This window comes from Giraffa tippelskirchi, chromosome 10 (assembly GCF_054371585.1).
Source record: "Giraffa tippelskirchi isolate mGirTip1 chromosome 10, T2T-mGirTip1v1.2.pri, whole genome shotgun sequence".
Taxonomy (NCBI): Eukaryota; Metazoa; Chordata; class Mammalia; order Artiodactyla; family Giraffidae; genus Giraffa; species Giraffa tippelskirchi.
This window is the reverse complement of record NC_137284.1, coordinates 103,329,125-103,351,986: the sequence shown is the minus strand read 5'-3', so window position 1 is coordinate 103,351,986 and position 22,862 is coordinate 103,329,125. Positions and strand designations below refer to the sequence as shown.

The window sequence follows — 22,862 nt, the reverse complement described above, 5'->3', positions numbered from 1 at the left end:
CTACTGGCCATGTTTAGAGCTATCACCTTTCTGGAAAGTAACATGGTAATGGAATCTTTCTGACCGAGGAATAAAACCCCTGGTCTCCTGCAATGCAAGCAGACTCTTAACCACCTAAGCCACCAGGGAAGCCCTAATATACATTACAACTTAAAGGTAAAGGTACCTTTTGAATCAGCAATCTAAGGTTGGGGGAGTTTTTCCATACACATTTGAAAGAGCATACATAAGGATTTCTGTACAAAGTCATTTACTATAGTATTGTCAGTAGTAGCACATGACTGGAAGTAACCTGAATGTTGATCAATAGAGGAATCATTAAAGGAAACATGTGACTTCCATATTATGGAATATTATACAACTATTAGAAAGGATGGATTGCATCTTAAGTATTCACATCAGGAATGCATGTGATACATTATATAAAAAGAAACAAATGACAGAATATATGTATAGTATCATTCCAGTTTAGGAAAAGGAGGGAGAAAAAAAGAGGGAGAAAGAAGATAGAAGCAGGCATGGGGTGGAGGAAGAGAGAAAAACGAAACAGGAAAGTTAAGGGAAAATGCAAAACTGTGTTTCTGTGAGTGCTTATGTATCTTTATAAGAGCATGGAGAAGGAATGCTATGCTACAGATAGCTATCTAACAATGGTTACTCAAAGGAATGAGATGGAGGAGGTAAGGTGAAGTTGTTTACTTTTCTTTAGGTAGCTCTGAAGGGTTTTATTTGATGCATGTATATCTGACACATGGATAACTGTTGTTGACCTCACAATTGCTTAAAAACAACAACACAATCCAAAGAAGACAGGGTGATGTAGACCATGTAGGGATCTCCAACTACTTGGTGAGAAGGAACCATCTTTTAGTATATTCTACTATTAATCAACATTTTGACTTAATTTTTGATGAAAATAAATAGAAGTAGGTATATTATTTTTTTTTTCTTAATGCATCCCAATGGATCGTTCTTTATGTTTCTTGTGAATTGTATACTCATTGGGATCTATGGTTTTGCTGGTCCTAATGATTTATTTATTAAATGCGTTTATGAGTTCCATTAGAAACACTGAGGGGTTTCTCTGATGGCTCAGGAAGTAAAGAATCCACCTGCAATGCAGGAGACACAGCAGATGCGGGTTCAATCCCTGGGCCAGGCAGGTCCCCTGGAGAAGGAAATGGCAACCCACTCCAGTATTCTTGCCTGGGAAATCCCATGACAGAGGAGCCTACAGTCCATGGGGTGGCAGAAGAGTCAGACATGACTGAGCAACTAAGCACAGCACACCGCACAGAATAATTGAACAGCTAGTTTATCTGAGTCAGAAAAAAATCAAAAGGAAAAATCCCTGTCATCAATTAATGTAGCCTTAAATGTTTTAAGATCTAGTGATGTTACTTCCCACAAATACTCTAGGTCTATTAGATGTCCTTATCAATATGACTGATTCAACAACACAATCAATGTCACACGAATTCTTCAACAATTCATTTCAGTGTTATTATCTGTCCCTTAAATCCCTTGATTTAAGCCACTTTAATATAAGAACATACAAATTTAAACAAAAGATAGATTAGGAGACATTGATTCACATAATAAAGGGATTATCTTGTTCAGTGAGAAACAGATCTTGGAATATCTTTAAGTAACTAAGCCCATTAGTTATTTTGCAAAATTATGCTATTTATATTCATTAGTTATAGATAGACATCAGCAGAAACATCAAGTCAACAAAGTGATATTCATTAGGACTTGTAAACAATACTTATCCAATTGAAACAAAGAAACAACAAAAGGCCTATTAGACTAATCCAGATTGATGATAAAAGATATAGATTTTCCAAAAATCCATACTTACGACAGAAAAGATCAGTCCTTAAAGCATATGTGAGGTGTGTCTCCCTGAACTGCTGCCTTCTCTCACAGCTATCCTTCTACCCAAGAACTCAAATATATACACACTTAGATTAATGATTTGAGAGAGTTCAGTGAAGTTCAAGCCCCAGAATTTAGCAAACATATTTTAATGTGTTGAAACATTTAAAGATTTCACCATTGTTCCCCATTGTTCCACTCATCAATTGAACATCTGCTAAGATAGATATTCCCTGTTGGCACACAATCCTCCTTCCCTTGCTTCCATCTATTCTCTTCCCTTCTCCATCTTTCTCTGTGCCTGTAGATGCAGTCTTTGATGGAGTATATTGACAGGCTTCTCTAGTCCCTGGCTGTTTCGGGGGTTTAGCCAGTAATAGGCCAATGAAAAGCACTGTGAAGGCATCAGAGAATGAGGCTGTCTTTCTGCCGGACTTCGGCTTTGCGGTAGCCTGAAGTCCTCTAAGGGCCACAGCTCTTGCCAGCAGTTCTCTTTTAGAGCAAGAAGCTCAGCTACAGCCCTTCCAGATCCTGGTACCCTCTCCCCACTTCTGACCCTCAGGCCTAGGAGTGGTCATAGCTCTCCACTATTGCTTTAATGTTCTCCACCCCTTATCCCCGCTCACATCTTTATAAACAGTCCCCTCACTAAACATTCCTCAGTTACACCAATGAAATGTGCCATCTCTTTCATTATGGGATCCTGACCCATGCTTTGACACGTTAAGAATCTACTAAGAGTGCTGTAACACGTAGAAATAAATTATAAATTGTTTCTGTTCTCAAAACAGTTTATAGGTTTTGAGAGCACTATTTGATATTATTAGTTAAGGTTTGCTTAGATCGAAGTGAGAAGGTAAGTGTATTGTCACATTAATGCAGGGGAAAAAGAAAGGTAGAACATTCCATGAAAAGATTTATTATCTAAATGCTAACTTGAAATAATTTAAATTTACATATGACAGAATGAAACTGTATTCAGAAACATTATATCAAGACTTTTAAAAATGTCTATCATTCTATAATTTGTGTACACACAATGTGATATTTGTAAAAGCAATGAAAAATTATCTGTCTTTGCCCCAACAGATAATTTCATACGCATACTTACGAAAAAACTTTTTGTTTATTTTCTATATACTATTTGTTTTTTTTTTAAACTTCTGCATACAAGCCCACACACTAAACTTTCTCTCAGAGACTATTTAAAACTATCTGATATTAATGGAACTGTTAATTACACATTTTAGAAATCTGGTGGGTATAAACTCAATTTTGGTAATATTTAATTATAATAAACAATTGGCTGGGTTCTAGCAGTGAGAAGACACTAAGTGTTCAAGCAAAAAAGATACTATTTAATGCCATTTATTTAATTCAGTGGCTCATTCAATAAAATAGAAAAAAGTAGCACCTTTACATGTATAGTTAGCTTAAGACTTTAAAGCCTTGGATTTGAATATCCATGTCAGAAGGATTAACAAGAGTATAATACATGCTTCTCAATAGAATATTTACTTCAAAAATTTTAATTGACAGTTATATGTTCTCAATGAGTAAATAACAGATGAAATCACTAAAAATAAAAAGAGATAGCTCTTATCCTTAAAATCCTATCATGGGAAAACTGCATGAAAATTAATGATAGATTACAAAGCAGGATCAGTTCTCTATAGGTATTTATTTTTAGATAACTATTTTTAAGGCTAATCTAGAATCATTTAGTTTAATTAGACTTTTGACATATATTTCCACATGAATATGTTCATGCTACTTTATAGCTTCCTGGATTTCTTTCATCATAATAAATTTGTCATTCACACTGCATTTCAAATCAGATTCTACATGACTTCAGTAGACATATTATAGAATTAACAAATACTAGAATACTGTTGCTTGAAGTCTTCTTTAAGAAATGCGGTTTAGGGGAAAATTAATCCATAGGTAAGAGATACTGAATACAAGTTGGATTATATCTGGATCGGCAAAGAGAAGGTGCTTAAGCATTTGCAGAAGTAACTAGAATAAATGAGTCCATTATCAAATTATATCTAAGAAAAGAATTAAGATTTTGAAATTTGCCTCTGTCCCAATGGCCTGGTTTTCAAAAGGGTACAAACATAAACAATCTTCATTAAAATAAATACTAGGTCAGTAAATTTCAAATTCATAAAGTATACTCAACGTTTTGAACTCTAGAGTCCCAAGTGATATATTAACAGTGTAGACATACATTAAAGCACTGAGCATGAAAACCGTCCACTGTAAAATGGGGCAGAAACACATTAAATATTCTTATGCATCTCAAGTCCGTAAGGATTACAATTTAGAACATATGCGGGATCAGTTATGCAAAATGCATTCAATAGCTTCTCCAATCATTTTCTCACTATTTTGAGATTTTCTTCCCCTTATATGTTTGAATCTAATGAACAGGAAGAACAAAAAGGAAATATTTAAATAATTTATTTTTGTTTATTTGGCTGGAATAGCAAAACACGAAACATGCACTGAACATAATTAGCTCCTCTGCACTGTGATTCCAAGTCTCTCTGGATGCGGGGCCAGCTGACCAGATGGTGTGCCGTAGCATAATGCCTTTGAAATGGAGGCATGAGTTTAGGGCCACAGGCCACAGGACAACAGAGGCAGATTGTGATGGGGAAGTGACATATTCAACTAGGAAAGCCTGGGGCTGGCAACTGCTGCTGGACTCTGAAACCAAAGGGCAAACCACAGGCCACCTTCCACAAGTCCCTGCTGTATCTCAGCATGTGACTGCTCCTGTGTTTTAACCTTTAATTGGGCTTAGAGGGACAGGTGATTTTGAGAGATCAGAGGCACAAGAGTGAGGAAGAGGGAAGAAAATCGGTTTCCAAAATATCCATAACTGGTCATGCCGAGAAAAGGATTTGTGGACATTTGCTAAATGGTAAGTCATTCCTCTAAATAATATTGTATACAAAGGGAACTTCTCAAGAAAAAAAAATCTTTTGCTCTTAATTAATGAGACTGATTGGCTAGCAGTCTGCCTTATGACGAAGACTGACAGTTTAATGAAAGAGATGCTTAATTGCAGAAAAGCAATGGAAGAAATTCATTAGACAAGTCTTGAAACCTGAAAATTATAGACAAGGCAGGTTACCCAAATGGAAATTGAGCAGTTTAAGATGTCTTAATTAGGTTTAAAACCAGAGCTTAGAAAAACTTAATTAGCTCTATCGAATCAGAGAATCAGATAAAAAAATTCTATGATAAAATGCATAGTCATTATTGGATTACTCATGACAATCTGTACTGTCATGTTGTGCTGCTGATGTGAAAGTCAACTTTTATGAGGAATAACCACAATAACAAAAAGACAAAGAGGACAGTGAGCACAGACTTTAAATAGTACTGCATTCATTCCTAACCTTGAAGGTTTAAGAAGATGATTTAATAACTGTCTCCTGCCAAATTGTCTTTAAGAAATCCAAAAACGGTAGGCAGAGGAGAACTTAATTTCAATTTTGTTGGCAAAATATTAGAAGAAAAAAACAAACCAAATGTTCCAATTTATTATTCGAGAGCTATAAATTAACACAAACCTGTGATTCAAAGGTGATAATAGTATGCATATGGAGGGGGCCAGCCAAACAGTTAACAGACTTCTATAATTACTAGATAAGAATGGGTCATTAGGGTTAAAAATAAAGGGCAACTAGAGGAGTAGAGCAATATCTATAGTAACTACCATCCTAAAGCTTGTGGCTCATTTAGTCATGTTTACTGGGCAAATAAGTCTCAAGCACTGTGCTGGGAATACATCTTAGAACAAATTATACAAGGTCCCTGCCATAGTGGGGACTAAAGGCTAGTAAATAGGATAGACTTTAAACAAAATGACAGAGGTAAACATATATCACACATTGAAATAAGCATCATAAAATGTATAAAGCACTAAACTGAGATGATCCTAGGGAAATGTGATTTGGGGAGGGCCTCAGGGAAGTGGTATACACACCTAGACCTGGAGTTGGAGGAAGGAACAGCTAACAGCTAATTGGTGCCCAGGGAAGACTATCCCCTGCAGAGGGGGCTGGGGCAGCTGAGGACAGTTTCCAGGGAAGCGGGGGGAGGGGAGGAGAGACAGACTGGAGGAGGAGGAAGAGGCAGCAGGCCAGAAAAGATTGTGGATTTCACACCAAGGCTTGGGATCTAAGTGAAACATGAAGCCTTTGGAAGGATTTAAGCAGAAAAGTGACATGATTAGATTTGCATTTTTAAAAGACTGCCGTCACTGCCAACACTGCCAACACAGAGAGGACTCTGGATCCTCAGAGCACACCGGTTCGTGCATTCATTTAATATTCATTTGAGAAACATTTTTCAGCATCTATTGTTTGCCAGTTCCCCTGAAGAGATGGGAAATGCGAAGATCAATAAGGCTTAGATTTTGCTTTCCAGAAATATAACAAATTAGTAAATAAATATGATTTATTAGAGGTAAATGTGTATTTAGAGGCATGTACAAAATGTTCAGGGAAACAAGGGGAAAGGATACAAAAGTGATAAACATTGAATTGCATCTTATGGGGGAAGATATTCCAGCTAATAGCAGTTGCAAAATAATGGAGGCATATGAGAGTATGGAATGAAATGGAGACAAAAGAAGTTCAGCAATGTTGGACTTAAAGGGAAACAAAAAAAACAGGCTGGGAAAAAGTAAACCTGTGACAAATGGATGGGATCGATGGGGGTATTTTATGTGCTAAGGGATTTGAATTTTATCCTGTGTTCAGTGAGGACACTTGGACAAATTTAAGTCAGACAAGATATTGCATTTTAGAAAGTTAACTACAGATCCATGTAAAAGAGTAATTGGAGCAGGAAGGTACTAGTAACAGGGAGAACAGTTAAGAAAATTTTCCAGTAGTTCAGAGGAGAGATGCTGTTACAGACTGAATTTATATGTGCCTCCCAATTTGTACGCTAAAATCTAATCCCCAATGTGATGGTACTTGGAGGTGTCACTGGGAGGTAATTAGGTCATGAGGGTGGAGCCCCCATGAATAATATTTGTGCCCGTATGGGAAGAGGCAAGAGAGCTGAAAAGTTCTCTTTCTGCCATATAAGGACACAAAAGTCATCAATCTACAATGTGGAAGAAGGTCTTCACCAGAATCTGACCACACTGGGACCCTTGATCTCAGATTTTCAGCTTTTAGAAATCCAGTAAATAAATTTCTGCTATCTATAAGTCAACCAGTCTATGTTAGTTTGTTATAGCAGCCCAAGATGACTAAGACAGATGGTAAAGACATAAACTCCACAACGGAGTGTGGAGATGCCCTGGATGGATAGAATTGCTCTCTCAATTCCTCCACACTTCTATCTTTGCTTCTCCTGAAACCACCTGTGGCCAGGAATTTTACTGGAGAGCCACCAGGTTCCACTGCATGTTCACCAAAGACAACATAAGGACCTCTGGAGTCATGCTTCAATGAAGAGGATTAGAAGAGTCATCCCAGAAATGGAGGCTGGGGAGCCCTGGGCAAAAATTTCCTTACTTTCTCATTTTGTCTAGGAAATTGGGTAGCTTGTGCTTCTACCTCCCAATTCTCAGCAGCTGAAATTTTAAAGTAATGTGTGCCATAATTTTAGTATTTCAACCTAAAATTCAAGAGAGCAGCTGATTCTGTGCTAGAGTATGCTCAGACTTCTCTCTCACTTTCCTTTCCTCTCTCTTTTATTCATTGGTCTTATATATTATTTATTTTTATATCTGTCTTCTTTAGCACCTAGCACAATGCTTAGCAAGTAGTACACAATATCAGCTTAATGTTCATTTAGGGCTTCCCAGGTGGCACAGTGGTAAAGAATCTGCCTGCCAATGCAGGAAACGCAAGAGATGCAGGTTTTATCCCTGGGTCAGGAAGATTCCCTGGAATAGGAAAGGGCAGCTTGTTGTGGTATTCTTGCCTGGAAAATTCCATAGACAGAGGAGCCTGGCAGGCTACAGTCCATGGGGTCACAAAGAGGTGGACACAGCAGAGTACAGCATCACCACATAATGACAGTGACTGATGAATGATGAGTGAAAAATACATGTTCATTATTTATTTTTGTTTCAGTCTGAGAACTTCGGAAAAATATCAGCTCCACTCCCCAACTACCAGAATTAGAATTATTTATGGTGAGACCTGATCATTAGTATTTTTAAAAAGCTCCTAGGTAATTCTCTTCGGTAGCCAGCTTAAGGTCTCTTATCCTATAAACTCTTGTTATGTCACATTCTCAAATATTGCATGTCTATAGATTTAACAACATGGACACAAAAAATGTTACTTATCACACCGTCAAAAATATTTGTTGAATTATGCCACTGTTTAAGAATCAAAATACATACATTGTAACAAATTAAAATTGTAGGATTGTTTCAATAAGATTTAGAAAATTTTAGCCAGCATACAGTAGTTTGTTGTAGAAAGACTCACAGACATAAAAAAACAAACTCATGGTTAACAAAGGGGGAAGGGAGGAATAAGGGATAAACTAGGAATTTTAGATTAACATATACACACTATTATATATATAAATGAATAACCAACTAGGGTCTACTATATATCACTCTATTATATAACTAGTGTACTATATATATACTATATAATTATACTCAATATCTTATAACCTAAAATGAAAAAGAATCTAAAAAGAATATACATATAAATATATATATAAACTGAATCATTTTGCTATACGCATGAAACTATTATAATACAACATTGTAAATCAAGTATATTTTCATTTAAAAAAGGTTTGTTATAAAACTTTCAAAAATATACAGCATGGGTGGGGAGAATATAATATATGCAAAGCAACTGACTTTCTTCATGTATTTTTGTACTAGCATTATATATTTTACTTTGTATTTCTTTTAGCCTGATTATAATAAATGTAACATACACTTACTTGAAAAAATTTCAGATAATGTAGAATATACCAAGGAATAAAGTAAAATTTATTCTTTACTGATCACTGGAAAATATTTTGGTATATACGTTTTATAATTTTTTCTGTAATAGAGCAGTGAATAAGTCTTGATCCAGAATTAGGGAGCTCCTAACCCACACCTACCTTCCAAATATTGTGGAAAGGTCAACTCTACATGACATTCTGAAAAAGACAAAACTATGGAGATAGCTAAAGAGCCTGTGGTTGCCAGGGATTATGAGGTGGAGGAGTGTGAATATGCAGAGCATAGATATTCAGGGGAATGAATATATTCTGAATGTATCACAATGGTGTATAGGTATGCATGCTCAGTGACTCAGTTGTATCTGACTCTTTGTAACCCTATGGACTGTAGCACCCACCAGGCTCCTCTGTCCATAGGATTCTTCAGGCAAGAATACTGGAGTGGGTTGCCATTTTCTTCTCAAGGTGATCTTCCAGACCCAGGGATTGAACCCGTGTCTCTTGCATCTCCTTGCACTGGCAGGCAAATTCATTACCACTGAGCCACCTGGGAAGCCCATCACAATTGTACAGTCATAATATATATTTGTCATATAAAGTATACCCCTAAGAGTGAACCCTAGTGTAAACTATGGATTTTGGATGATCAAAATGTGTTAATGTAGGCTGAAAAGCAAAATTAATAGATAAATGAAAACTAGAAAACATATGTACAAACTTAAACACTACTTCTTCATTGTATACATAGCTAAACCATCAAAAAGAAAAACGGAATACACCCCATGAAAAAAATAGAAAAATATATGAAAAACAACTTACTAAAGGAAAATAACAATAATAATCAAATGAAAAGAAGTTCACTCTCAGAAAACAAATTAAATAGAAACTAGGAAAACAAAAAAATTATTTTCTGTTTATGTTTTAGATCGATAGCACTTAGGACGTGGATTTGGGCTTCCCTGGTGGGTCAGTTGGTAGAGGATCTGCCTGCAAGGCAGGAAACCCAGGTTCGATCCCTGGGTTGGGAAGATCCCCTGGAGAAAGAAATGGCAACCCATTCCAGTATTCTTGCCTGGAGAATTCCATGAACAGAGGAGCTTGGCAGGCTACAGTCTATGAGGTCTCAAAGATTCGGACACAACTGAGCGACTAATACAGGACATTAAGTCTACAAAACAAGATTAAGTTCTGTGATTCCTTGGTAGAATATACATTGCATAGGATGAAAATTAGTAATATTTGTCAATAGATGCAAATATAAAATGCACATGTGATCATTTTGAGATTTCAATTCTATAACTTATGTTAAGAATATAATTTGGCAAGTACACATGAATTAATCTAGATAGATGAGTTTTATATAAAAATTCATGACAGTAAGAAAAATATTCATCACCTCTTGTAAGCCACTTCAGATTTACTGAGTCCAAGGTAGAAGTGGCAGTACTCAAGCACGCAAATGATGCACAAAGGAAAGCATGTCCCACAAGGAGACTGAACAATGGGAAATGGGAGTCAGCAGATAAATTACTCTCCCTTCCTTCCTTGTCCTGAGACAATGTTTATGTCACCTCTTAGAATATGGTTCTGCAAGACTGAACAATCAATTGTGCTGTATACTGAGCATTGGGCAACTCAATAAATCATCCTCACTTTGCCTCTCTCGCCATCCTGTCTCACTTTCTTTTCTCTCTCACTAACCCCCTAGGACTGGACAAACCCACAATGTTATGGCACACGAGCCTTTGCCTTACTCATTACTCTTAGGAATCCTAAGCTAAAGGAAAGTGGAAATTCTCAGTGTCCATCAATAAGAATTTAAATTATGCACAAGTTAAACAGGATGAGATATCTTCAGTTGTATTGATATACAACTTGTATTGATTATATTGAGTCCCAGTTGTATTGATATTTAAAAAAGTGTCCAGGCAATATTTCCGGTCTCACATTTTCTTCCAGAATCTTACCATTCTCTTATTAAGAGTTGGTGTCTACTTCCTCTAACCTTGAACTTAGGCCCTTGTGGGTGATTGACCAATAAAATCCATCAAGACTGACACAGCATGGCTTCTGAAGCTATGATATTCAAGGTGATACAGCTTCCACCTGATTCTGTTTGTCTCCAGAAAACTGCCTTTTGAACACAGTGACCACTTTGGAAGGAAACTGTTAAGTCAGGTAATGTGAAAGGAATGAGATTTAACCTTATTTGCAATTAAAGATTCCTAGACTGCCACAGTATGTATGTATGTAGTATGTACACACATATATACATATAATATTTTGCATTTTCTTTTCTTTTCTCTCTCTCTCTCACACACGTACAGAAAACATGAGGCCTCAGGATCAGAAACAAAGACAGCTTATTAGTCACAGTAGAAGCAGCAACTAGAGCAATACCTTGCTTGTGTTTCCCAAACCCCAGTCCCTGCAGGGTGACAGAGTGGCAGCCATCTATAATGAATCCGTGCAGTGGGGTGCATTATAGAAGAAGAATCCCCACACTAGGGGATATAACACTCTGATATAACTCTGATATAACACAGGGCTGCTGGTGATATCCAGTCCTCCCCTAAGAAGAGAGAGACTATATTTTGGTTCTGGATAAGTACATCTTCTGGGGAAGGGAATGATAGGATTTTATCTTTACCACCTTGGACTGGGAGGAAGATGTCCCTAAGTTTTACTATCCTTGAAAATCTCCTTATAAAAACATTCTTAAATTGGCTGTAAATGCCTTTGTTCAGAAGAACTGGACCATGTAGAAACATGAAATATTCATGGGGAAATGTTTCCCAATAGAAACCCAGGCCACATGGAGAGCACAAACAGAAGACATTCCAAAGGATGGGCCCAGCCAAAAGCCAGCATCAACTGCCAGATACTTGAGTGAACAAGTTTCCCCATGATTCCAGCCCCCAGACTTCGAGCTATCCCAGCTGATGCCAAGTGGAATGGAGACAGGCTGTCCCCATTGAGCCTGCCCAAGACTGGAGATGCTGCTGTTGTTTTAAGTCATTAAATTTTGAGATGGCATCTTATGCTGCAATAGATTATGGAGCAAACAGGAGGAAATGTCTGTGACAAGTTTAATTATACAAGTGGTCATAGAACAAAATTATAACATGGTTTCATTTGAAGATACATCTCTGAGTACATCTCTGATACGAATATAGACATAGAAACAGGAAGAAGACAAACAGAAACATATGTGAACACAAAAACATTATGGTGATAAACCAAAATGGTTCATTCTGGTGGAACTTGAAATTTCTATTTTATACCTGTATGTATTAGTTGATTTGTTTTTAAAAAGATATGTATTAGTTTTATCACTGTGGACAATGACTGCAGCCAAGAAATTAAAAGATGCTTACTCTTAGAAAGAAAAGCTATGACAAACCTAGATAGCATATTAAAACTTTACCAACATCACTTTACCAACATCATCACTTTACCAACAAAGGTCCATATAGTCAAAGCTATGTTGTTTTCCAGTAGTCATATATGGATATGAGAGTTGGACCCTAAAGAAGGCTGAGAATGAAGAACTGATGTTTTCAAATGGTGGTGCTAGAGAAAACTCTTGAGAGTCCCTTGGACTGCAAGGAGATCAAACCAGCCAATCCTAGAGAAAATCAACCCCGAGTATTCATTGGAAGGACTGATGCTGAAGCTGAAGCTTCAATACTTCAGCTACCTGACGTGAAGAGATGACTCATTGGAAAAGAGCCTGATACTGGGAAAGACTGAAAGCAGGAGGAGAAGAGGGCGACAGAGGATGAGATAGTTGGATGGTACCACCAACTCAGTGGACATGAGTTTGAGCAAACTCCGAGACATAGTGAAGGACAGGGAAACCTGGCATGATGCAGTCCACGGGGTTGCAAAGAGTCAGCCACGGCATAGTGACTGAACAGCAATGATTAGATGATTTGTTTTAGAAAAGATATATATTAGTTTTATTAGAAAAAGATTGCTTTTGTAAAATATTTATACACTTTAACCTCTGGATTTTATGTTCATGAGTTTCTATTCTTCCTTATATTTTCTTCCATCCTCCCAAAGTTTCTATAAACAGTATGCATTGAGTGCATATATAGTGATGTGTGGTAATTAGGATAGCAGTGGGAATGATCTCAGACAGTAAAAGCTGGTTTCTTTTAAGGTAGAGTGTCAGGCCATTTTCTATAGCGTATGAGATGATGGGACCTTTAGGGGACTTTTAAAGAAGAAAATGCTCTCCTATACATGAAGATAGATAGTGCCTCTTTTATCATTATTTTGACACTTGATCTTGACTATCATGTTCCTATTTTTCTCTTCAGAAGTACCTTTATAAGATAGACTTAAGAAAATGCTAAAAATTGAAACTACAATTGTTAAAAATAAAATGGTAGACATAATTTTATCTGACTTTTTCATGAAATAAAAATTCAACTAAATAGAGTTTTCAAAGCAAAATAATGAATAATGATTATTTATGTGGGTTATTTGGCTTTAATAGGAAATAGCTAAAGAAACTATAACTTTCATAGTAAACAATAACCACAAAAATGGATTGACTTTAATACATTTTAAAAATGCTGTTCTGACATCAGGTAGAATAATTGTTCTGTTTAAAGGTGTGGGCTCAATATTTACTAAGGATATTATTAAATCATCTAAAAACAAGAGTATATTTCTTATGTCTTGTGTTTAGTTGTGTCATGTAGTTCATCCGTGTCCCACTCTTTGCGACCGCCAGGCTCCTCTGTCCATAGGGATTCTCCAGGCAAGAATACTGGAGTGGGTTGCCATGTTCTCCTCCAGGGTGTCTTCCCAACTCAGGGATCAAATCCAGGTCTCCCCCATTGCAGATGGATTCTTTACCGTCTGAGCCACCAGGGAAGCATATTGCTTATGATCATCAATAAATAGTACCATATTCTTAAAATAAAATAGTGTTACTCAGATACTGCATACACATTTTTTTAAATACATGCATTTTAATATTTGACAAGTTTCTAATAATACCAAAAATTTAGAAATAGCTATCTACATTTTTCATTTAGCACATTTATATTTTTCTTTTTAAAAACAGTTTGACAACTGTTATTATCAGCAGGAAAAATAAAGAATGAATTTAATATTATACCTATTAGACTTTACTAAACCCCTCTGGAATGAATCCTGTGGAACACTTATTCCGAGTAATTTTTGAAAATCCATAGGAAAGAATTATGTAGTCTTTTTATTAATATAAAATGCTGGTCATTAAAAGTGTTCTACATTAAAGTTTATTGTGTCAAAAATAATACAAATGTGTGTTTTTCTTGTCTGTCTTAACAATGTTGTAACTTGAAATATTACTGAATAGTGTAGACCTTGACTAGCCATAGGACTAAACCTTAAATCCCATGACAAATAGCTAATCTAGCCAAATGAAATAATAAAAAGTAATTGATAAGTGAATACACTGATTTAAAAATTATCATTTTAAAAACATCTCACACAGACTGAAGACATTTAAGTAAAAATCAGCTTAAAGGAGTTTTTATCAAATGGTCAGACCTCAAACTGCATGCCATATTTTTGAAATAAAATGGTTTGCCTGAGTGTCTAGTATTGTTTGCTTACACATATCTGTTCCCTACTGGATGTAAAGTTCTAGAAGTCAGTGACTATCCACATATGATTTTGTATCCCAGAGTGTAGATGATGCCTGAAATATAGAAAGCATAAAACAAATTTCTCTTGAATAAAGAGAAAAGAAAGCAGGGTTTCTAGAGCTGTGGGTTTTTTCCTAAAGAATATATTCCAAAACTCATGTTAACAATAGAACCTATGAAGGGACAGTTACGTTTTTAAGGACAGTTTCATCACAATTTAAGAAAACACACCAGGATGAGACAGTTAAAAAAAAAAAAAAAGTCAGTCAATCTAAGAATACACACTAAGAAGATAACAGGCAAAATATACGAATGTGGTGGAGAACCAAGGTTAACCGTAATTTAGAAAGAAATCTTAAATGATTACCAAAGTTTTCCCTAGCAAGAAATAGATCATAATAGAAAAAAAAAATAATAATGGGCCACTGAGGTTACTAACCTAAAGTCCTCTACAATAGACACTTCTATCTTCTCTATAAGTCTAAAATGTTCAGGATAATAGAGATCTAAAAATGGGGTGATATAGTACTGCAAGACAGCATAATACACTCTATATTAGAAACTGGGCATTCTGGCTCCACCTCCACCACAGCCAGTAGTTTGGACAGGGAGAAGTCAGATTACTTCTTACGGCTTTGTTTCATAGGGTAAAATGTGCAAGATGAATGAGACAATCTTCCAAACACCCAATTCTGTGCTAAGAACCATTCCGAGCAGACGCAGACTCTGCAAAAGAAGGAAGATAACTCTTCATGATCCTAAAGGGAACATTTGGTATCCCTTGTATCTTTAGCCATCTGTCGATTTATTCAACTTGAATGATAATTCTATTTTCCCAGTCCAATTTTGTCCCTCTTCTTTCTTCCAAAACTCTGCCAACACTCTTCTCCAAGTTTCCTTGACAAACATCCCACCTTTATTTGACCATTATAGTTAGTCCCACAATAGTTCAATTAGATATGCCATTCCTTAAGGTTAAAATTAGACATGCACTTGTCAACCTATATTTTAATTTGTATATGGGCACTTTCTTTACAAATTATACTCGATTATGGGAGCATTAACTAATCAATCAACCCAATGATCATAAAATAATATGATAAACCCACCAATGGATAAACTGTGTGTTTATTGTAAGCTACATTATTTCCTAAAGTTTTAGAAAAAGTTTTGACAATATGTAAAGTCTCAATTTTCTTTTGCCACATAACTCTTGTAAGTTTTGAGCCACTCACCTACTACAGCGACCATTCTTCTGAGCAAATGTGCTTTCTTCCAAAGCTACCGAATTTATAGAAATTTCAGTTAAAAAAAAAAAAACAGTGAGAACTGCATCAAAACTACCACTTAAAAACACTCATCATCAAGTTTGTTAAAGTGAGATTGTAGGGTAAAGCAATCTAAGGGACTCTACCTTTTAAAGGTAAGAGTTCTTTTTGTGTCAAGTTTTTCTTTCTCTTTCTCTTTAGTTCTCAGCTAAAAAGCATGTACAGATTTTGAAAGGTTATAAGTACATTTAGTTAAAGGCAGAGTGATGCCATTGTCAAGATAGGTGGAAAAATTATGCTGATTTCTAGAAGGGAAACCAATCACCTAGAACATGCCATCTAAAAATTAAGGCAAGACAGAAGCAGCCGTCCATAAGCCTGCTGATCTACAGTGAAAGTGACATTATTTTATCTGCTACAAATTCATGTAAAGGGACAATCAGAGTATTTTCTTATAAAAGATAAAAAATTATATGGGTCTTGAACAGTCAGCAAGACCTGACATGTCAAATCAGTCTTCTACTTAAGAGACATTGATTTGGAAAAGGGAGAATGTCCATTTTCTCTTTCTGGTATAAAAAGTAATACATATGTTAATTGAACATTTACGTGAAGATATGCATGGAATGTTGCCAGTTAATCAACAGAGGTTCGGACCAGGGTTTTTTAATTAATAATAAAAAAGTAAAAACTCTCAATATTATAGGCCTCCTAAATGCTGATGAAATGCATGATGCTCATTAAACAGGAGTGGTCTTAAGAGACGAGGAGTTCTGGGATCTGCCAGCTGTTGCAAGAATGACTCATCATTAACCTTGATGTAACAAAAACCACTGCCTCTGGCAGACATTCATCTGATCGATATTAAATCGCATCATGTAACAGGTCAATGTGTTCAATTGTCTGAGGAACATTTAGCCTCTCACTCATCCTTGCAGACATATCTGGAGACCTGTACAGGGTCATATTAAGGCTTTTTGGATAAATATGATATGACACAGGTAACACTTTCTTTAAAGATTTCTAAATAAAAACCATCTCTGACTTGTTGTAATTTGACATTGAATTAATCAGTGACCCAAATGCTGGAGCAAACTCACAACTGTTTCTTGCAGAGAACCCAGCCTTAACCGTAAGAAACCTTTGGGTAGCTGGTCTGTATAGCCTAGGGTACCAGTCTCACTCTGTAATTCTTGTAATAGAATGAAAGCCCTACCATCTGTTTGATCCCTTGTAGACCTGCCTTTAATCTGTGCTATAGAATACCTGCCATCTAGCCTGTCTTCAGATAGTATAACATTGAGAAAATTGTTACCCAATTCCTATAAAAATTTTAACTCACATAAAAGAAATCTGATAAAGAGAGTCCAAGTGAGGGGTTTGCAAGGGCTAGACCAGTTGCAGTAGAATCCTATCAGGTACCTGTTAAAAACTCAGATGCCTGGATCTCATCATGTACTGCCTAAATCAGACATATCAGGAATAGAGGCAAACAACCTATATTTTTAACAAGAACTTTATTTGACTCTAATGGATACTCATATTGAAAAAAACCAGCCTATGGGATTTGGAATCTAGTCAGTCCTCGGGGTACTCAAGGCTTTTCTGTCTTTGGGTTGATTAAATCTCTGCAGTGATGAATAACAACTTCACTGTATGAAATATTAGCTTGATTTACAAGTGTTTCGAGGTTATGGCATCATCTTTTATTTTGATCATGATCACAAAGAGCTAAGTGATTTCTGCTACAGCCTTTGCCATAAAAATGTTAAGAAGGACACTGCTAATACATCACTCACAGTCAACTCTCTTTATAAGAAATGGTATGAAATCATTTTCCTGACTATAAAAACTATGTTATCTACAGTATCTCTCTTTTCTCCTGGGCTGCCAGGAAGCTTACCACCAAACTGATGCTTAACTGCACCTATCACACTCATCTTCACAGCAATAATTATTGCTTCCTCCCTTTTCTTCTCTGTTCCTTTTCAATGACATCTGTAATATTTTTTAGGTTTAAAAGAAAAACACTCCCAAAATTCTCTTGGAAAAAGACAGGTATGAAAAAAAATCTCAAAAATTATAGTGGTTTTTAAATGTTTATCCTCTTTGATTTAGAATCCTTGATTTAGAAACAGAAGCAGAAGATATGAAGAAGAGGCGGCAAGAATACACAGAAGAACTGTACAAAAAAGATCTTCATGACCCAGATAATCACGATGGTGTGATCACTCACCTAGAGCCAGACATCCTGGAATGTGAAGTCAAGTGGGCCTTAGAAAGCATCACTACGAACAAAGCTAGTGGAGGTGATGGAATTCCAGTTGAGCTATTTCAAATCCTCAAAGATGATGCTGTGAAAGTGCTGCACTCAATATGCCAGCAAGTATGGAAAACTCAGCAGTGGCCACAGGACTGGAAAAGGTCAGTTTTCATTCCAATCCCAAAGAAAGGCAATGCCAAAGAATGCTCAAATTACCACACAATTGCACTCATCTCACACACTAGTAAAGTAATGCCCAAAATTCTCCAAGCCAGGCTTCAGCAATACATGAATCGTGAACTTCCAGATGTTCAAGCTGGTTTTAGAAAAGGCAGAGGAACCAGAGATCAAATTGCTAACATCCGCTGGATCATCGAAAAAGCAAGCAAGTTCCAGAAAAACATCTATTTCTGCTTTATTGACTATGCCAAAGCCTTTGACTGTGTGGATCACAATAAACTGTGAAAAATTCTGAAAGAGATGGGCATACCAGACCATCCGACCTGCCTCTTGAGAAACCTGTATGCAGGTCAGGAAGCAACAGTTAGAACTGGACATGGAACAACAGACTGGTTCCAGATAGGAAAAGGAGTATGTCAAGGCTGTATATTGTCACCCTGCTTATTTAACTTATATGCAGAGTACATCATGAGAAACGCTGGGCTAGAGGAAGCACAAGCTGGAATCAAGATTGCTGGGAGAAATATCAATAACCTCAGATATGCAGATGACACCACCCTTATGGCAGAAAGTGAAGAAGAACTAAAGAGCCTCTTGATGAAAGTAAAAGAGGAGAGTGAAAAGTTGGCTTAAAGCTCAACATTCAGAAAACTAAGATCATGGCATCCAGTCCCATCACTTCATGGCAAATAGATGGGAAACAGTGGCTGACTTTATTTTTCTGGGCTCCAAAATCATTGCAGATGGTGATTGCAGCCATGAAATTAAAAGACACTTACTACTTAGAAGGAAAGTTATGACTAACCTAGATGGTATATTAAAAAGCAGAGACATTATTTTGCCAACAAAGGTCTGTCTAGTCAAGGTTATGGTTTTTCCAGTGGTCATGTATGGATGTGAGAGTTGGACTAGAAAGAAAGCTGAGCACTGAAGATTTAGGGCTTTTGAACTGTGGTGTTGTAGAAGACTCTTGAGAGTCCCTTGGACTGCAAGGAGATCCACTCTGTTCATCCTTAAGGAGATCAGTCCTCGGTGTTCATTGGAAGGACTGATGTTGAAGCTGAAACTCCAATACTTTGGCCACCTGATGTGAAGAGCTGACTCATTGGAAAAGACCCTGATGCTGGGAAAGATTGAGGGCAGGAGGAGAAGAGGACGACAGAGGATGAGATGGTTAGATGGCATCACCGACTCGATGGACATGGGTTTGGGTGGACTCCGTGAGTTGATGATGGACAGGGAGTCCTGGCGTGCTGCGGTTCATGGGGTCCCAAAGAGTCGGACACGACTGAGCGACTGAACTGAACTGAACTGATTTAGAATATTCTTTGGTATCCATTTGGGGATGGCTTTATACTATTTTTCTCCATACATTTATCTGTACAAAAATGTAGGTCTAGATTAGTCACAAGGCATCCTTAGTTCCTAAGAACTCCAGGGAGATGATTATTGCTTCCAAACTAAAGTTTATGGAACATTTTAAAATAAATAAAATTCTTTGGAATAGCAGAGGGGGAGAGAATGAAAACCAAGTATTAACCAGTTTGAAATCTATGGTCCATGACCAACCAAACTGATGATTCAGAATTCAGCTTTATATCTTAGAAATACCTGGAACACACAACATTAACTGGAATAGACCTGCTCGAAGCCTATACCAATTTGAGAAAACTAAGAGAGCACTCATTTCTGCTTTCTGATCACATCTAAGATCATTAGATCAATCATTTTGTGTAGCTAGTTCACAACACATAAACAACTGACTGATGTTCTTTTCCTTTATTGTTTCTTTTTTGTTGAACTGGAAATGACTAGTGGGTTACTTCCTTTGATTAATGTAAAAGGAAATGTAGAATTCTTTAGGCCAAAGTGACAATTTCCTAATAAAACTGAGAGTACTCATCAAAATTCTGAGAATTTCAAGGTCTTTTTTAAAGTCTTTTATTTGAAAGAACTGTATTATTAGAGAATTTAGAGCTTTCCAAAGAAAGTCTTTTTTCAGTCTTTAACTGTGGTAGCCTCGTATTTTTGACACACAGAAAAAATGAAATTGTTAGTCGCTCAGTTGTATCCAACTCTGCAACCCCAGGGACTGTAGTCCACGAGGCTCCTCTGTCCATGGAATTCTCCAGGCAAAAATACTGGAGTGGGTAGCCATTCCCTTCTCCAGGGGATCTTCCCACACCAGGAATCTAAGCTAGGTCTCTTGCATTGCTGGTGGATTCTTTGCTGTCTGAGCCACCAGGAAAGCCCAGAACAACTGGATATACATTTGCTTAAGGTGAACCTAGATGCAGACTCTACACATTTCACAAAAATTACCTAAAAATGGACCAGAGACATACATATAAAACACAAAACTATCAAACTCCTTGAGGATATCTCAGAAGAAGATCTAGATGGCCTTAGGTAGAGTGAGGAATTTTTGATATAACATAAAGACCATAGTCCATGAAAGAAATAAATCATTGATAAGATGATTAAACTTCTGCTCTATGGGGGAAAAAAAAAAACTGTCAAGAAAGTGAGAAGACAAATCACAGACTAAGAGAAAATAGTCACAAAACACATATCTTACAAAGGACTATTATCCAAAATATACAAAATACTATTAAAGCTCAGCAACAAGAAAACAAATAACCCAATTTTTAAAAAGGGCAAAAGACCTCACTTCTCAATGAAGACACATAGATGGCAAATATGCGTATGAAAATATGCTCCACATCATATATCACTTAGGGAATTACAAATCAAGACAACGAGATACCACTATACATCTATTAGAGTAGCCAAAATCTGGAACACTGACAATACCAAATACTGGACAGGACATGGAGCAACAGGAACTCTCATACATTGCTAATTGAAATAAAAAATGGTGCAGCTACTCTGGAAGATAGTCTGGCAGTTTTTTTATAAAGCCAAACGTACTTTTACGAAACACTCCAGCAATCATACACATAGGTATAGGTATTTACTCAAATCAGTTGAAAACTTGTGTCCCCACAAAAACCTGCACATAGATGTTTATAGAAGCTGATTCATAATCACCAGAACTCAGAAGCAACCAGGATGTCCCTCACCAAGTGAATGCATACATGGTAGTACTTCTAGAAATGGAATTTTATTTAGTGTTAAAAAGAAAGGACCTATCAAACCATGGCATGAAAGAAAAATGCATATTATTAAGTGAAAGAAGTTCATCTAAAAAGGTTCCACACTGTATGATTTCAACTATATAACATTCTAGAGAAGGCAAAACCATGGAGAAGAACTGTGCTTGTCAGAGGTTAGGGAGGAGTGAGAGATCAATTTGGTAATGCACAAAAGATTTTTAGGGTAGTGTAACGCTATAATGGTAAATACATGCTATGATACATTTAAACCCATAGAATGAATGTACAACACCAGGAAGGGCACCCTAAATTGTAAAATATGGACTTTGGTGACAATGATGTAACATGTGTTCATTGATTGTAGCAAATGTACTGCTCTGGTATAGGATTTTGATAGTGAGGGAGGCTGTGTGTATATGGGGACAGGGAATATAAAGGAAATGTCTGTACCTTCTGCTCAATTTTGCAGTAAACCTAAAACTGCTCTAAAAAATAAACTCTACCGAAAAATATGTATTTTAGAAGTAAAATGTCATGCAAATAAAATCTTAACCATCTCCTTTACCAGGGGCATAGTTTTTCAGTTTGAAACTTAGAATAAGCTTAGTATACAAGTTATTAGAGACCATTCTTCATAATCATATAGAATCCTGTATTATAAATTTATTACTTGATCTTATCTACCATGTACTTAAATGTCTGTTATATTTTTAGCCTGAAATATTAATATGAGGGATGTATGAACTAATATGTAACATAAATCACTGTTTATTTCTGTCTTTGTTATAATCAACATTTAGTCTGTTCCAAACTGATTAAGTAGAGATCACATCAATGTTTAGGTTGGGCAGAATAAACAAATCAACTTCTGGGTATCATCATGTTCTATTTTATAGAATAAGCAAAGTAAATAAACTGGATGGGGGAATAAAGGAAAATACAAGAGTATTAAACCGCTTAATTTATAAATAACACATTTTCCACTTTCCCTATTTCTAAAATATTCCAGTCATTTGAATATGCTATGACTAGAGACATAGGTTGATAGTAAATACTAATAGTAATTAATTAATATAAATACATTAAAATATATCAATTAATTATCTTCCAGAGAGAGACTCTACCTATATAGTATGTTCTTGGATTCCCTGAGATTAGTTAAAATGCAATGTCAAGTTGAAGGTAATATTTTTTATTGGCCAATTTAAGGTTGACAGACACACAAATTTGAAAAACATACTTCCTGGAAGCCAAAGAAAAAAGTTTCTTGTTACCTGAAACCATGTCTGTCACCAAGGTATGTCAGCAGAAGCTTGGCTCTCAGATTCTTGTAACTGGATCAGGGGTGGTATCATTTCTTATATAAATGGAGAAAAATACTGTATTCTCTCACTGATGCTACAACTGTGCTGACAATTCACTAATACAGAGATTAAATTTATAGTACCTGCGTTTACACCTGTCATCAACAGCTCCAAAATCATAACATGCTCTCTTTCAAACATATTTGGTAAGTGAACTAATCTACATCCTTGGCATTTCTCAAAGT

The 22,862-nt window shown here is 36.3% G+C and overlaps 1 protein-coding gene and 1 long non-coding RNA gene across 12 annotated transcripts in view; one reads left to right on the top strand and one right to left on the bottom strand.

Moving 5' to 3' along the window:
* The window catches only part of IMMP2L (inner mitochondrial membrane peptidase subunit 2), a 917,103-nt gene that overhangs the window by 160,748 nt on the left and 733,493 nt on the right, over positions 1 to 22,862 (bottom strand). The gene's annotated exons all lie outside the window — the stretch shown is intronic.
* Positions 4,547 to 20,105, top strand: LOC145524597 (uncharacterized). Its single transcript, XR_014067700.1, has 2 exons — positions 4,547 to 4,810; positions 17,873 to 20,105. It is a non-coding gene; the product is annotated as an uncharacterized LOC145524597 (long non-coding RNA).